Source organism: Battus philenor, unplaced genomic scaffold (genome assembly GCF_028537555.1).
Source record: "Battus philenor isolate CCGP_79_NKW_IND1 unplaced genomic scaffold, ilBatPhil1.0.hap1 SCAF_3, whole genome shotgun sequence".
Lineage (NCBI taxonomy): Eukaryota > Metazoa > Arthropoda > Insecta > Lepidoptera > Papilionidae > Battus > Battus philenor.
Window position 1 is genome coordinate 801480 of NW_027181693.1, and position 19117 is coordinate 820596.

Consider the following 19117-nt stretch of genomic DNA (forward strand, 5'->3'; position numbering starts at 1 on the left):
TGAAAATTTTTAATTTTCCATTTACACGTTTTTCTCAGGAACGTATCTACCGTGCAAATCGGGGGACAGGTGTATACGAATTCTGCGACTATCCTTTTATAATGTTTTTCGAATCGACTATCTTTTTTTTGTTTTAATTCTCTTTTGACTTGTCTAATTCTTTGATTGAAAACGTTTTATCATAAATGTGAAATAAGTAAATTAATTTTATAAATTCATTTGAAGGTTAACAGGAAGAAAGTCTGGTATGGTTGCACAACAGACAGAAGTTTGTCGTAATTATATATTTAATGTTTAAATATATTAAACGGTTTTATTTAGTTCGACCCGCACGGAAATTTTTTTTTATTTGGGTCAAAATTAGAAATTGAAATTTAAGCACCTTTCCGTTGTCAGATTGATCTGAAATTTGGTACACACATTTAATTTCGATGACAATACAATATAATACATCATTATATATAATATATCAATAACATTATAAATCTAAGATGGCCGTCGATACAAAATGGCGGATTACATATTTTTCCTTAACCCCCTCAATATGGGTATCAAATGAAAGGGCTACACTAGTAAAACACGATGATTATGTCAAAATTTAAAATTCAAGATGGACGCCGTTCCAATATGGCGGACTAGGTATATATTTTTCCACAACCACCACAATATGGGTATCAAATAAAACCGTTCAAAAAACCGTTTAACTTAAAAGTTTTTTAAATGTATATGTATATGTATAATTACCAATGTATATATATATAATTACCGATTTTTATTAATAACTAAAACTCGATGTGCGCCGGTAACCGTGACAGATGTATACAGTAAACGATTTGATCGTTGCGTCAAAATCGAACACCGACAATGTCGCAGAAGGTCAGCTTACCCACGCACGATCCGGACTTCACCACGCCTTGTTAACTTATAATGTCGGCATAAGCTTTACGTAACTTTTTACTTTAAGTTGTCAGACTGTTAATAGCACACACAAATTAAACACAGATGTACAAATCTAATATATAAAATTCTCGTGTCACGGTTTTCGAACTTGAACTCCTCCGAAACGGCTTGACCGATTTTTACCAAATTTTACATGCGTATTCAGTATGTCTGAGAATCGGCTACTATCTATTTTCCATACCCCTAAGTGATAAGGGTGGTCCACCCCTAAATTTTATTTTTAATTTTTTAGACAATTTTTTTGGTTTTTATTTTATTATGATACAGCATACAAAAATACATACAAACCTAAATTTTCACCACTCTACGATCAACCCTTATCTTACATTTGTTAATTAAAAACTTTAATTTTTTTTTGCAAAACAACGTTTGCGGGATCAGCTAGTATTATATGAAAGTTCAATAAAATTTGACAAATCTACTGCGTTTGTGTTGTGTTGTAATCTTTGAATTAAAATTAATTATTGTTTACTATCTATTCGAGTCGTGCCTGAATCAGGAGGGACCGAAGAGGACAGCCTTCGCACGGCTCCGTTCTCTATGGCAATCACGGAAAATAACTAGCAGAGTTAAGTTCAAAATATTGCAGTCCAATATAAAAAACCGTGTTGCTATATGGATGCGAGATGTGGAAGGACACCAAAGATATCTGGCGTCGGCTCCAAGTCTTCGTTAACAACTGTCTTCGACGTTTTCTCGGTATATACTGGCCTGAGAAAGTCTCCAACGTAGATATCAGCGGAGAGATGCCGATTGACCAGCAGATCAAGCGCAGCAAATGGAACTGAATAGGTCGCACGCTCCGAAGGCACCCTGATCACATACCGAGTCAAGCCCTAGAATGGAATTCTTAAGTAAAGCGAGGACGATCACTGCAGAAGTGAAGGAATGATGTGGAATGAAGTAAAGCGCGAGGTTCAAGACCGCTCAGGATGGCGACGTACTGTGGACACCCTCTGCCCCATATTGAGGACATAGGAATAAATGATTATGAAATGTCCGAGCAGATTTTGACAGCCTTGAAAAAGTACTTGAACGATCTTAACGAGAAAAAGACATGCATCAAGTTTACTTGGACAACACTTGAGACACAGAACTGCAAGACAGAATACTTATTTTTGTAAGTAATTATATTTCTATAATTGTGATACTTAATAAATAAAGCGCTTACTCTTGAATAGAATTTACAAATTATTGACAGCTCCGCTATTTCTAATAACAGAAAGTTTATCAAAGAAATTCGCTATACTAAGACTTTTGAGGTTGTTTTCACTTGGAGAGCTTTTATAGCCTCTTCAGAAGACTTCACGGGACGGAAGGATCTGTGGGCGTGGATAGTGGGAAGTCGCTCCCGGAAACAGAGTTCGCTATATACAGGCTAATTGGTTGTGTATAGCTTTAAAAGTATGAATCATTTGTCAGAAAAAACTTTAAAGCTTTTACACTTATATCCAACCACTTTACCAGGGTGAATCAAAAAGTTCTTAGAAGTGCATACATATGAAACCTTTTTGGATCAAGTTCGATATTCAAATTAAAGAGTGTCTATCACACTATATTTATGCAGACTGTCACTTGTTTTTGTCAGTTCGTTCGCATGTAATAAATTTTTTTGTGCAACGAGTTGCTAAAAAGTCAAAATTATGGATAAAAGTGAGTTACGTGCGGTGATAAAATATCTCAGTTTGAAAATTTCACGATAATGACGCGGTTATAGCTGCCGTAGAGGACTTTTTCGAGAGTCAAGAAAATAATTTTTTTTCACAAGGAATAAGGAAGTTAGAAACGCGTTATTCTAAATGCATTGCATTGGAGGGAGATTATGTAGAAAAATAAAATATTATTATTTAAATCTGCATTTTTTAATATTGATTCCAAGAATTTTTTGATTCACCCTCGTATATAAAGCGTTCACTCTGAAATATCTTAAGTTATTTTATTTTTTATATCGGAATGCGACAAACTATCCTATAGTTATCTATATCTATAATTTTAGATAGATTAATAAAAAAAATAGATCTAGTAATAATGTTTACTGTTCATGTCCACAGCTTATTCAAAAGCTTAAAATTCTTTCTAGGTTTTAATTGTAAATGTAGTGGAATTGAACTTTTTATTACACCAATACCTCGCTTTTCGACGTTTCGTTTTGCGTTATTTTGGAAGTTGCGTCGTTGTTTATTTAGTACTAATTTTCACAGTGCGTCGTTAGATTTACGAGGTTGCGTTGTTTTGAGTCCGAATCTTTAATTTTTTTTTTTCTAAAAGATGGCAATACTTTTGTTTCTAATCGCGCTATGCCATCAAAACTCGGGGATTCCTTTTCTAACTAAAAACAACGCAATTTGAATACAGTTTTATTTTCACTTTGTTTTGCTAATTTTAGACTTCAGTTTCGATTACGTAGTGTGTTGTGCTTTTTTAAAAAGAGAATAATAAATTTGTATACATTTTTACGTGTTGTTTCTGGTTACAAAAAAAGGTAAATATTATTCCAATTTTTTTTATTGGCAGTGTTATATTATTTTTGTTTTATAAATGTTTACTTTGTTCAAATTTCTATTTAAAAAGTAGTATTTTCGTAACCCTGAAACCAATCTTCGATCTTAACATGGTTTGCTATAGAAAATATTATCTCACTTTGCGTCTCAATTTGCGTCGTGTTTTTTGGAACGTAACCACGACGCAAAGTGAGGTATTGGTGTATAGTAATTTTGGTAATGACCTTAGTTAGGGTATTTAAGAATTGAGTTTGGTCACCTTACCCACAAGGTCACGATCCAATAAGCGTGGAAGACGTGATGATGCCGATTGGCCTCTTGTTTGACTAAAGGCCGTGCACTTGTTGCGCATGAGTTGATTTTTTTTATATTTCTCTATTTCCTCGCGCGTGACGAGTGATTCTTGTAATATCACCGTGATCGAATAATAATTTAGACTAATTGATCGTAATAACTAACAATATATATACATATATGTAACGTTTTGTTTGTCCGCAAATACATTCAAAATTATTCAACGAATAACAAAAAAACTGTAACTTCTGGTTTAAAAAATTCATTAAAAATTAAATAAATCATATTTGGTACAAGGTATGTGAATGTAATAGCCTATTCGAATAAAGAATATTTTGATTTTAATAATGTTAGAATGATGTAGGTGGATTATTGGTATATATTCCACTAATTGTCATAAAAAAATTGAGTGTGCGCGCGATAAATAAGTCATAATTCTAACTTTTACTTTCAACATCATATTAGCTGTTACATAAGCCTCTTCTATACATATCCAAGTAAGAAAAGAACCAATATTTAGCCGCTTCCGCACGATTAGTGCCAAACACATAGTCACAGAGGCACTAATCGGTGTAACATAACTGACGCTTCGTGGACCTGAAGATGTTCCGTGGAGGGGTGAAACACGTGTTGAGTGGTTTAACGGTGGCAGTTGTGTAATTCGCATTGTTTGCCGCATGCGCATTTATCATATATATCAGTGCGCATTTATATATATATATATATATATATATATATATATATATATATACAGACTTATATTAATGTATGTATTTATGTGTGTACGCCCTAAATTGCCGTCTCCTTAATTTCTCTCATCTCTATACAAAGGTTTTCTGGTAGATATCACCTCGAGTAATAAGACCGCCTCTTGTACTTCTATATATATATACATACATACATATATATATGATGTGCAAAATGGTCCTTAAAATATTTTTATTTAAAATCAGTTCAAATTCAAAACATCTTTAATTAAGTTGGCAATTACATGCTTTGGAATCGTCGATTATTTTAACATTATAAGCAGTAAGCTACCAACGGCTCGGAACGCCGATAATTCGAGAAGAGCCGGCAAATCTCAACAGTTGCTCTTTTAAATGAAATTTAATATTTTTTTATATGTACATTATAATATCAATAATGTAAATGAGTCAACAAAACAAGTTACACATATTTCGATGAAATAAGTGAACATAATATCAATCAAGAAGACAGTAATTAAATATATGCATTGGTAAGTTATTTATTTGCATTGTAAAGATATAACATGGATATGTCTTTTTATTATTTTTTATTTTTTTACTAATTATTGCCAACTAATTTACCAATTATCATCATGATATCATCTAACAGACGCCCACTTTAAGGTATAGGCCTCCCCCAAAAACCGCCATAACGAGCCGTATCCATGATTTCACAATATCACATACAAATACAAAGTAATAAAAAACACAGGATTAATTTCAATTTACATGACACACTATTTTAGACACTAAAACCGATGTTTTTTTTAATTAATTTTAATTCTAATGTTCAATATAAAAAAACTAAAGGTTATTTTTTTAATTCTACGGATATTTACTGAATTTCGGACTATACGAGTATGTACGTTTTATTAAAAATAATAGCGGTTAAAAAACAATAAGAAATTACAAATAGGTATGTCCATATTAACATATACTTTTGCATATAATGTTCCCTACATCTCCACACTTATTCGATCACTCCATATTACATAACTGCGTATCTTCCTCATATGAGTAAAATTAAACGAATCATTACACTATACTGTTAACCCCAAATACACTTTGCAAAAGATTGAAGTAATACCGCGCAATAAAACGGACGCAGGAAGAGCTTGGCCTGTGAGGCCACTAAACTCGCGTAAGCTTACGCAATGTTACACTACAACAGCTACGGTCCAAGTGATACGCTGAACACTGTTTTATTTGCGATTGTATTTATATTAATCTATGTAACATTGATTTTAAATAGATGGTATTTAATAGATTCAGGCGTTACTTCGCGGAAGTCCATCCTAACTAAGAAACGGACTAATATATAGCTACTTCCGCTATGCAGCAGTAGTCGTGCAATGAAGTGCACCGCCCGCCAGCCCGCTGATAAATGCGCGTGCGGCAAACAATGCGAAATACAATTGCTACTGTTAATCTACTCTACACGTGTTTCACTTCTCTACGGGGCATCCTTAGAATGAAGTAGCTATATATTAGTCCCTTTCTTACTTAGAATAGATGGTGTTTCGAAGATAACGTCATATATTTTATCTAGATATCATAGTTGATAGACGGACACTATGTGAATGTACGTACATACAGACATACAAACTGATGCCATAGCTTATGGATGTCTTATGCTACGGCGGTCATTACGTCAACCATCATTCTGGTAAAAGGAAGGTTGGTAGGAGAAAGAAGTCGTGGCTTCGTAACATTAGAGAGTGGACCGGAATCGCCAGCGCTGCTGAGCTATTACGCAGAACTAAAAATAAGAAAGAGAGCAGGAAGCTGATAGCCAACCTCCACTAGTTGGAGAGGCACTTCAAGAAGAAGAAGAAGATCATTTTGAATTAAAGTAGTCCAGCGGTAGAGGACAGATACATGGGATCGTAGGTCCCGGTTTCGATTACCGGAATAAAGTCTAATATAATTATATAGGTATGCTATTGCTCACAAATTTCCCCAGGATAGGCAGCAGCATTCTCTGTGTACTATAATACCACAATGCGATTGCCAACGTGCTTGCAAAGGCGAAGTATATACTTCTATAAATATATTCAGAGTAGTGGGTGGGGCCTTGCAGGGGGCGTCTATCGGCAGAAAAACTAGAAAAGGAAGGAACATATAATTGATGTAATATGATTGTGCATATTAAACACGCACATAGAAGACACACTTACTCACACAGACACATAATAAAGATACTTCAGAATAAAAATAAAATTGTTGTTGAAAACCAACATCAGTCTATTATTTATTTATTTCAAAAAAAATATTTTTAAGTCAATAAAAATATCACTTTATAATATGATACATTAATTAATATTTTCTTTTTGTACGACTAACTGAGACTAATGACTTAAATATTTAATGGAATCAGGCGTTACCTCGCGAAAGTCCATCCTAAGTAAGAAAAGGACCAATATTTAGCCACTTCCGCACATGCAGTGGTAGTCGTGCAATGAAATGCACCGCCCGCCCGCTGATAAATGCGTATGCGGCAAACAATGCGAATCACACAACCGCCACCACCAAACCACTCACTAATAATATATAATACATAATATATAATATATATATTATATATATATATATATATATATATATATATATATATAATAAGTAATGACTTATACAAAATTTATCAATATACAAAATCAGTTTATTAAAATCGCTCCGCTTATACTTTGCGCCAGAGTTTACAAGTTAGTGGTGTGCAAGCGGTTATTGGCAGTGAAAGGTATCAAAATATCAGATGTTTGTGCGGCGCACCATTGCCGGCTCGCGTCGCAATTCAAGGACACCGTATCGGTACGGATGTCGCAATGTACTACGCGGCTTTTGCAAATCGATAGATTTCGTTTCGGTTTCGTATGTAGAAAGTTTGTTAGTGTAGGTGTGGTAGGTTAGTACGTGAAATAACCTCGTGTGTTGCGAGATCTAAAATCGTATAGCGTGACACGATACTTTGTATTTTGGCCAAAAAAGACATGAAAAGATTTCACTGGTTTATCATCAACTTTATATATGTTTCAGTTGTGCAGTTTATGTTAAAGAAGCCTTCGTACACTCGCCCTTAAGGCATAGGTTATATCAGAACTGAAACTTTATTTATTTATTTAAAATCTTCAGCGAAGTATAATTATGTCAGTGGGTCATCACGCAAAAGAACGAAGGTCACTGACGAAGCTTAAACAATTGTTTTATTTAATGGAATCAGGTATTACCTTGCGAAAGTCCATCCTAAGTAAGAAAAGAACCAATATTTAGCCACTTCCACGCATGCAGTGGTAGTCGTGCAACAAAGTGCACCGCCCGCCAGCTCGCTCATAAATGCATATGCGGCAAACAATTCGAACTACACAACCGCCACCGTTAAATCACTCAACACGTGTTTCGCCCGTCCATGGGGCATCTTCAAGAGTGGCTAAATATTGGTCCTTTACTTACTAAACAATTGTTTGCTTGAAGTGGCACTGGCTGGTGCACATGGCTATTGGCTGTCGGGTTCCTGAATGGCCAATAAGCACTCCATGACGCAGACTTAAAACTTAGTTAAAGCCATGAGAAGTCGGTAGAAAAGACCGGTCTTCGTGTTGATCTTTGAAGGAGGTCGGTTGATAGGAGTATAACTTTGATGAACCTCTTTATATTAAAACTAGCAAACGTTGTTTTAGCAAAAAAAAATTACATACATTTTTATTTACAAATAAAAAATAAGAGTTGATCGTAAAGGGGTAAAAATTAAGGGTTGTATGTATTTTTATATGCTGTATCATAAAAAAATAAAAACAAAAATTATTGTCTAAAAAATAAAAAACAAATTCAGGGGTGGACCACTTTTAACATTTAGGGTGATGAAAAATAGATGTCCGATTCTCCACCCTGGCCGATATGCGCGGTAACATTCACGAAAATCGATCGAGCCGTTTAGGAGGAGTACAATCACATCGCGACACGAGAATTTTATATATTAGATTTATTAAGTTAAAGCTATTAAAAAGTCTTATAAAGTTATCATAAATCAACCCGTTTGTTGAAAGCTTTTCTTAGTTCATAGTACGTATCATCTTTATAGTTTTAAATTCTAGGATCCCTTTACCTCATACGGACCCCAATTTGATTATTTCAAATAAATAATAACATGAATTAATAAATAGTTCACAAGTATAAAATTTTCAAAGTAATTCCATTCCAAAAACCATTTACCCTGAAGCCAAGCATCTGTCAAACACTCATTTGTATGTACCGAAATAGTTTAGTGTTTCTCTACCGGCGGCTTCAGGGCTTGCGTTTTGTAGTGTCAAGTGTGAATAGGGTGCTAATACACTAGAGTTCATTTTGTCGAGACAAAACTGACCACTTTATCTTCACATCTGTAGATGTCCAGATGTACACATCATCAAAACATTTACTAATAAGTCAATAAATGAATTCTGTCGACACTTAGCAAAACCAGAGCTATCAAAACTGACCGAGGCATGACCAAAATCACTCTGACAAATGTGCACGATGGACTATACGAGCCCTCTACGGCTGCAATCGTACGTCGCGGGTTCAATTCTCGAAATAAAATCTTACACCAATACCCCACTTTACGTCGTGGTTACGTTCCACAAAAACACGACGCAAATTGAAACGCCGCAAAGTGAATTAAGATTTTCTATAGCAAACCGTGTAAAGATCGAAGATAGGTTCCAGTGTTACGAAAATACTACTTTTTAAAAAGAAAATTGAACAAAGTAAACATTTAAAAAAACAATAATAAATACTCTGCCAATAAATAAATTGAAAAAATATTAACCTTTTGTAACCAGAAACAACACGTAAAATTGTATATAAATTTATAATTCTCTTTTAAAAAAAGCACAACACACTACATTAAACACACTACGTTACTGAAACTGAACTCTAAAATTAGCAAAACAATGTGAAAATAAAACTGTATTCAAATTTTGTTTTGGCTAAATTTTAATGTTTCTGACCGGAGCCAAATAGTTCTTTTGTGACTTCGATTATCCTTCCTTACGCTGGGCAGATCGGCTGATGATTGAATATTATTAAGAAATTAAGTCTATCAGTAGGTTTTATATTGCTGTCACTGTGGTGTATCAACACCCTTACAACGCCAGCGGGCTCTGGCAAAATAGGCTGTTAAAGATATTGAAATATTTGAGGCGCCTTAGCGCTTTTTGTACTCATTTTTCTCAGCACTCGACCACACCGGCTATTGACTGGGTGGTGATGTAAACCATATTGATTTTTAGGTGTATCATTTCAAGGTCGATATTCGCGTGAAGGCGCCATAGAAAGTCATTGTTTTCCACTGCCTAGCCGAGTGTATCTGTTATTGTCCTCGTATCGTCCACTGCATTGTTTCTCGAGTTGATTTCAATTCGCTGACGAATTTATCAGATGCGCCCTCGGGCTGGAGTTACTTCGTCTTCAACTTTGATTCCTTCATCTTTTCTTGTTTTTAACCCATGTACTCTTACTACAAGGCATAGACCACCCTCAGAGATGGGAGGATATAATAGCTTCGCTTGGCAGACATGTCGGTATCACGGTGTGGTATTATGGTACGTCCTCCGCTGCTGTCCATCTTCTGGAGACTCCTTTATAAGCAGTTGTTTCCTATAAAATCAATGCACAATGTCTCCAACTATCGCAAGTCTTAGTTCTCCACCGCTGGTATACTACTGCTCACTCAACACGTGTTTCACCCCTCCACGGGGCATCTTCAGGAGTTATGTTACACCGATAAGTGACAAACACAGAGTATAAATATAGAGTGATTTGACGGTGGCAGTTGTGTAATTCGAATTGTTTGCCGCATACGCATTTATCAGCGGGCTGGCGGGCGGTGCACTTTGTCACACGACTACCACTGCATGTGCGGAAGTGGCTAAATATTGGTCTTTTTCTTGCTTAGGATGGACTTCCGCAAGGTAACGCCCGATTCCATTAAATAGTTGTCATATATCAATGCATCTATTCCTGGTGTCCTGGATATACGGGTTTTTCTGGAAGTCGAGTTACTGATCTTTACCGCCCAAGAGTAGGAACAGATCTACTGGTAAGCTATGAATATAGGCGGCCACTAGTTTATCGAATAAACAATGTATTAAAAACAAACGCGTATAGTTTTATCATATCAGGAAATACCGGCCGAAGCTTCGTCGACTTTTGTTAGAACAATGCTTCCTGTATCCCATGATCTCGATACGAAATACACAATTGACCATAAATAACATTTGGACATACCCTGAACATAGATTTGCAACGAACTGACTCCAATACTATTTGGTAGACGTTTGAAACTTAAAATCCTTTTACATCCTTTCTAGATTAAAAAACATTTCTGTATGTGATCACAAATAAATCAGGTTGCGTTAACAACTATCTTAACTTAATTTTAAGTTAACAAATGCAATTTGGTCCTTTATTTCATCGTAGTTTTGAACGTTTCTAAATGGTCACTGTGAATGATTTTTTACCGTTTTTCTAATATGAAAATAGGGAAAATATGCTATTGAAATAATTTTTGTGCGAAAAAACATTAAGTAAATTTCTAATCGTGAATTGATGTCAATGTATATTAATAATGCCGAATATACATTATATAATAATATGTATATAATGTATATTCGGCCTCTGTGAGACATACACATAGATATATACATAGCATAGTAGGTGTCTGTGGGACATGGTCAAAGCTTCTATTATGATACTTAATCTATATCTATGACAGTAAGTCGTTGCTTTTAGAACATTGTCGATCTCTATGTGACTTAGTCTGCGAGATATAGTCAATGTCGATGGAAATTATTCGAAGTCTTTTGCTTTCAGTTGATGTATTTATAACGCAGTTGATGTGCAATAGAATTTATCGATATATGTGGCATTAATACCATGCTTTTGAGAGGTAGTCCTTACTTGTCTGACTTTGTTAAAATCTACAGGACATATCCGATCTACATAAAGGGATGCGCAGTGCCCTGGAAACGTTGACTAAAACGAAAATAGATACGGAAAGCATCGCCTTAATGATGGGCGACGACAACCTTCGCCCATCATTTCTGTCGTTTGTTCGCAGGTTGGTAAGCAATGCAATAAAAAGTAAAAAAACCAAATAGGAAAACTTGAACCAAAATGAATAATATGCACTTGTAAAAGAACTTATCAAATAATAATATAATATAAGACAAGACTCTAATGTATTAAAAAGTCTAATCTAAACAAACCTGTGATATTAAAAGATAATGATAGAAAATGTATAAAAAAAAAGATTAGAAATAAAATTGTACCTAACCACCTAAGAGTAAAAAAGATGAGGAAAGGAAGGCGATAAAAGCAAGAAGGAATGAAAGAACAAAAAAAAAATGCAAGATATTGTGAAGGATAAAAGGAAAGAATAAAAGAAATTGAGAAGAATAAAAGTGAGTGTAGAATAAAGATAAAACCCTGAAATTTTTTTTTGTAAATAAAGTCCCTGTCCCAAACAAAATAGGGGTACGAGAGGCTCCCAATAGCGGGGGCCATAAAAAAAGATCTACATAAAGGATAAAGCGAATGGATACTCTGTACTCTTTTCAGTTTGACAATGTTAATGCTGTCAACAATGTTGGCTATGTAAATACTAATATTGAAAATAAGATAACTGTGATATATAGGTATAAGATGTAAAATTAACTGAAAAAGCTGTGATATATATAAATTGTATAAATAAACTAAACTGCAATAATTGAGGATGGAAGAAAGGATATTAGAGCGGAAGAGAAAAATTGATTGAATTATGTAATGAAGAACAGAATGATAGAGTTTGTGAAGAATGGAAGAAGAGTATGAAAATAATAAATAGGAAGTGAAAAAATTAATAAAGAAAGTAAATCCCTGTTCCCAACAAAATAGAGTGTGGAACGAGAGGTCTCCAATAGCCAAGGGGTAAAAAAAAACAATGTTGACTATGGGCCGCTTAGTAATTTTACAACCGCAACTATGCTAAACGTGGAATTATAAAACTTTTTCAATTTTTTTAATTACCTTCGCTTTTAAGATGTCAACATCTACCACTGTCCATGCAAATGTTTACTTTATGACCTATAACTTAAAGTTTACTTTCGATCGCACGCCTCGTTTCAAGTCTGCCAATGTTTTCACATAACACGTTGCGAAAGGCAAATATTTGCTAACGTATTACACCTGTGGCTATCAAAGGTGATTATTAAAGCGATTTAATAATGTGTTTGACATAAAAAAACACTTCAAGATGCTCTGCGGGTGTTGAAGAGATGATAAAATTTGTTACGAAATTTTTTATTCGTTTGTTTATATTTCTTTAATTGAGAATAATGGGCACTATAGTAAAATGACATAAATACATTTAAAAAACTTTTAAGTTATAATTTTAAGTCCGTATTGGAACGGCGTCCATCTTGAATTTTAAATTTTGACATAATCATCGTGTTTTACTAGTGTAGCCCTTTCATTTGATACCCATATTGAGGGGGTTAAGGAAAAATATGTAATCCTCGATTTTGTATCGGCGGCCATCTTAGATTTATGATGTTATTGATTTTATTATATTGTATTGTCATCTAAATTAAATGTGTGTACCAAATTTCAGATCAATCTGACAACGGGAAGGTGCTTAAATTTCAATTTCTAATTTTGACCCAAATAAACAAATTCCGTACGGGTCGAACTAAATAAAACCGTTTATAAAGAACTTAATTTTATAAAAACAAAATTGAAATCGAGCTATCTTATGTAACATATTGTTTATATGCTCACTAGTTAACAGGCCTAACGTTACTATCTCTATTGCCGACCCATGCAAGAATTTCATCAATGAACAGCTGTACAAATGGAAAAGGTTTTATCACGATTTCGTGGTGGTTCAAATTGCCGATGACGTCAGCGCAGGTCATTGACCGATACGAGTCATACAGGTTTCCCTTTCATCTGCGAATTAGTAGTGTATGAATGAAGTATTTGATTTAAAAATATATTGACCGCTTATTTACTAAACGAGTACTAATGTAACAGACACCACATTTTTTAGTAATATCCCTCTCTTCTGAGGATCGCGACCCTTTTTAGGTTCCCTTGTAATAGTTACATTCATTACAACTACAAAGTTGCGGTGGTCATCAATGTAAAATCTACACAGTGCATATTTATTTTACTTTTTCTTGCCCGCGCTCGACCACCAATTCGCCTGACGAAAGACGAAGCATATAGGATGGTGCTTTGGTTCTACGAGTAGCCCAAAACAACGAGATGTAAAACCATGCTCTAAGAAAAGCGGCTGCGATCATAACAGGCAAAGGAAATCACCCAAAACTCATCATCTATATGATGTTTGACCTTGACACTGGCAAACGACGCATGGTAGACCGGACTAATGTTGGTGAGTGTTGTGAAGACATGGAAAGCTGCAATCTCTTGTAAAGATGACCAAAGAGTGAGTTGGAGGATAATGTATGAATCCCCCTAGTAGACACTAGAAAGAAGAAGATATAAAAGAAGCAGAAATACGAATATTACGGTCTTAAACATTAACCTGACCGATAAAATTATTTTTAGAACAAGTATGTCCATTCACAAGATGGATAGACGATATTATGACGATGATGATATAATTACCTACTCTTGTTTTCTGTTTTTTGCAATCATTAAATCGATCATCATTTTTTCTTATACAGTTGGCAAGTTATGCAAAACATATTGACACAGTGAGTGGTTCAATGTTAAAGTTAGTACACCAATCGTTCTTGAACTTTTTTTTTATTATTTATGGCCCCCGCTATTGAGAGCCTCTCATACCCCTATCTTTGGTGGGAGAGGGACTTTATGGGCAATTTTATTTATTCACATAATTATTTTTTTATTTTCATTCTCTACTTTCATACTTCACATAATCTTTCATTCTATTCTTTTATGCCACAATTCTGCTTTCTTTTCCTTTTGCTCTGTTTACCTTTCTTTCATCCTCTTTTCATTTTACATTTTCTTAATTTATATTTTTATTGTATCACATTTTTATCTATTCTATATCACAGTTTTATATTTTTTTTTTTAACTTGTCTTGTTAGTTTTTATCTGTTCTCTATGCCTAACTTTTATTTCTTTCTATTACATATTGTGTGATTCTTTTGCAATAATAGAGGAATTCTTCCCTGGTATCCTTTCCGCTTATCAGGGAGGCTATTGACTCCTCCTTGATTTCAACGCCAGACCGGCACTCGAAGCCGACGTTCTTGAAGTTGTGCGTGCCGAGTGCCTTGAAAAGAGAGAGAAAAAGAGATGGCATTGTGAAAGAAGTGTTCAACTCGGAGAGCCAGCTCAGAAAAGCCGTGCCAAAAGGCCCGTATGATCACAATTAAGAAGAATGACTCATTCCCCCCACCCCCACTTCGAGCAGTTGGCGCACCTGTCAACTAGGGTGCCGCTAGTGGGCGCAGTATCGAAAAAAAAATCCCGCGCAACAGGTGGGCGTTGAAAGTGAAACGGTTTCTCAATCCGCCGGCATTACTGATGCCGTACATGGGGTGACAATATATTAATTTTATTTGGGACTTTCGAAATTTCAAAAAAAAAAGTTTAACATGAAGTAGTAACGTGTTAATGTTGCATTATGAAGATGCCGAATAGTGTCTGTCTCCCTTCAGTGAATCGAATAATTTCTTTAAGTGCTTGCTCTTTTTCCTATAAATATTTTGTGTATAAATTTCACCATGCATCTATAAATATATAAATAATAAAAATATTTATTATAAAAATAATAACTAATGCCTCTTACATAACAATCAAGTATTTATATGTTTATTATAATTGTAATTATAAATTTATTATAGACAATAGCGAGTCAATATTAGTATGTCTTTATGATCAAAATTCTCTCTCTCTCATGAGCATTATTAATCCCATCTGATCATGGGGTCTGCTTTCCTTATCTTCTTTCTCCACCTCGCGCGATTCGACACGTCGTTCGCAAAAACTTTACAGGCAGTCATGTCTTTCGCTATGGTATCTGTCCATCTCATTTAGTTCTTCCTCTTCGTCTGCACCCAGAAATGTTTAGATCCATAGCGACATTCCCGATGTATTCAGGAGATCTCATCTAAGCCGACTCTCTTGTAGGTTATCAGCGATGTCACGTACCCCGAGACTACCGCAAACGTACTCGTTGCGTATTTTATGGAGTCTCATTACTCCGCACATCAGCATTTCGGCGACTTGGACTGAACGGATATGCCTTTGTGTCATAGCCCATGTTTCAATCCCATAAATCAGAACAGGTCTTATCATGCTCTTGAATATCAGTCTTTATGATTAAAATAAAAACTTTGTTAAAACTTAACTATAAATATAATATTATTGTCCCAATTTAGACTCAAAAGCCATGGTGATCCTACACGAACCGGTCCGTCGTGTAAGGCGACACACGTGTAACTATGAAATCATTGGCGCGCGGTGAAATTTGGGCGCAATACGTCTCAATATTGGTTTTATCTTCGCAAATATTTTGTCGGAGAAAGTCGACGTCGAAGTAGTGACGCGTCGATCGTAGCATATCCGTTTTTTTTTCTATTTACTTTGACAAACACTGGCTTATGTCAGATGACAGGCATTAAATAAAGAGGTTTCACTGTCATTCGTTTTTACTATTAGATATTCAATCTATTGGCACATCTTTTTAAAGTTTTTCAATAGATTAAATATTAAAAAATTAACACTGAATTTAGGAAGGGCAGTTTAGGAAGGTAACAATGGCAATGTGTACTCACTTTTTAATCAAAAAATTGTTGTCAATTGATATATGGTTCAACCTGTCTAAAAACATAGTTACTGAAATTATAAATATAGTAATGATAATGTAGAAGAAAAAAGTGTTTCCAAAATTCGTATTGTTTACTATTTGTCCCCGCTGACTGTACTTCTAGAAGTAATTGACCCGCTGTTATTATTTCAATATTAAAAAGTTAATGCAATATTTCAGAGTGATCAGAGTGATCACTTTATAAAGGATGATTGTTATGCCTGCAAAAGCTGTACTTCAACCTCTAATTAATCATCTTGTATAGTTAATATGACTACCATTGAATCTATGCATAAGATTTTTACCACGGACATATCCATGTCATGGGTCAATGTCATGGAACAAGGAATATAGCATTACAAAGAATCACTATTCAATTTCATGTTTCTTGTCATCAGGTTGTCGTCGGAGCCCAAACGTCGTGTCCTCAAGGGACGTTTAAGTTGCACGCATCATTACTTAAGGTAATCTTGAATGTTACACATCATATTTTCAGCTAATGGATGCTTTAAGCTTTAAGCTTAGGAATCTCTAAGATCGCCTCGTCATGTCTTCGGCCGACTGTCGTCCACGCGCTGGTTAGGACCTGCCAATAAAAGGGTAAAAAAAGTAAAAGTAAAAAATGATATTAACATTATATATTAAGCAATAGTTTTTTATATTTATACACAGTGTACTCTATTCTTAAATAGAATGCATGTACACCAAGATTGTAATTAGACAATAAGTGTTTTAAAATGTAAGAGAAAATAAATAGTAGAGCATTAAATTTATAGGTTTAATATTAAGAAAATATAATAAAAGAAGCTCAAGGATGTACTTGAGCCTAAATAGCATATATACTACAAAATAGTGTTGCTTAAATATAGAATCAAAATAATAGAAAATTTGAAGGTGCGATTTGGAAGTCGGTTTTTTTCTTTTCAGTCGATGGACGCTTAAAGGCAAAAGCCTCCGTAAAAGGTTGCAACGCTGCTAGCATTCAGCTAACTTAACTATGCCGTCGTTCCACTTAGTGAAGGAGCTACTCACGCCGCGTCATCACCTCTTGGTAGCCACTCTTGAATCTTACAACCCAACTGCCATCGGTAGCATGATCAACGTGCCTTGCCCACCGCCACTGGCAATTCTTCGATCTACGTCGGCGATATTAATTCTTCTCCGAATCTACTCATTTCTAATTCGATAATATAATGACACTAGCTGATCCCGCAAACGTTGTTTTGCAAAAAAAATTAAAGTTTTTAATTAACAAATGTAAGATAAGGTGAAAATTTAGGTTTGTATGTATTTTTGTATGCTGTATCATAATAAAATAAAAACCAAAAAAATTGTCTAAAAAATAAATAAAATAATTTAGGGGTGGACTACCCTTATCACTTACAGGTACGGAAAATAGATAGTAGCCGATTCTCAGACCTACTGAATACGCATATAAAATTTGGTAAAAGTCGGTCAAGTCGTTTAGGAGGAGTTCAAGTTCGAACACCGTAACACGAGAATTTTTTATATTAGATATATGAAACATTAGATATTAGTCAATAGTTTTTTTTTTAATTGTACACAGTGTACTCTATTCTTAAATAGAGTGCATGTACACCGAGTATTAAATTAAAGAATAATTGTTTTAAAATGTAAATAGAAAATAAATAGTAAACCATAAAATTTAAAGGTTGAATATTGAGAAAATATAATAAAGGAAGCTCAAGGGTGTACTTGAGCCTAAATAACATATATACTACAAAGTGGTATTGCTTAAATATAGAATCAAAATAATAGAAAATGTGAAGGTGCGATTCGTAACTACTACTACTACTACTCCGCTAGCTCAGTGACCCAAAGTGGGTCTTGGCCTCCGAAGCGAGAGACTTCCACTTTCCTCTATCTTGCGCCATCGTCTGCCATTGGCTGACATTCAATTCGCGCAAGTCTGCCTCAACGCGATCGATCCAGCGATACCTGGGTCTACCCACTGGTCTTCGACCCCTCGGTTTTCCAGGTACGTTACCTTCACGCTCCGATCCGATCCCATTCGCTCCAAGTGACCAAGCCACCGGATTCGTTGAGCTTTATATTCGCCAATGATATTTGGCTGTGCTACTAAAGTCTCAATTTCGGCATTCTTTCGGAGCCTCCAAGATCTGTCTTGATTTCTCGCTGGTCCCAAGATCTTCCGCATGATTTTGCGTTCCGTCACTAACAGTTTTTGTTCTCCTTTCAAAGTTAGCGTCCAAGCTTCACAGCCATACATCATTCGTAAGGCCGGTTTTTTTTCTTTTCAGTCGATGGACGCTTAAAGGCAAAAGCCTCCGTCAAAGGTTGCAACGCTGCTCGTATCCAGCGACCTCCAGTGAAGTTAACTATGCCGTCAATCCACCTGGTGGAGAAGCTACTCACGCCGCGTCATCACACTCTTGAATTTTACAACCCAACTGCCATTGGTAGCATGATCGACGTACCCTGCCCACTGCCACTGGCAATTCTTCGATCTACGTCGGCGATATTAATTCTTCTCCGAATCTACTCATTTCTAATTCGACAATATAATGACACTAGCTGATCCCGCAAACGTTGTTTTGCAAAAAAATTAAAGTTTTTAATTAACAAATGTAAGATAAGGGTTGATCGTAGAGGGGTGAAAATTTAGGTTTGTATGTATTTTTGTATGCTGTATCATAATAAAATAAAAACCAAAAAAAATTGTCTAAAAATTAAAAATAAAATTTAGGGGTGGACCACCCTTATCACTTAGGGGTATGGAAAATAGATAGTAGCCGATTCTCAGACATACTGAA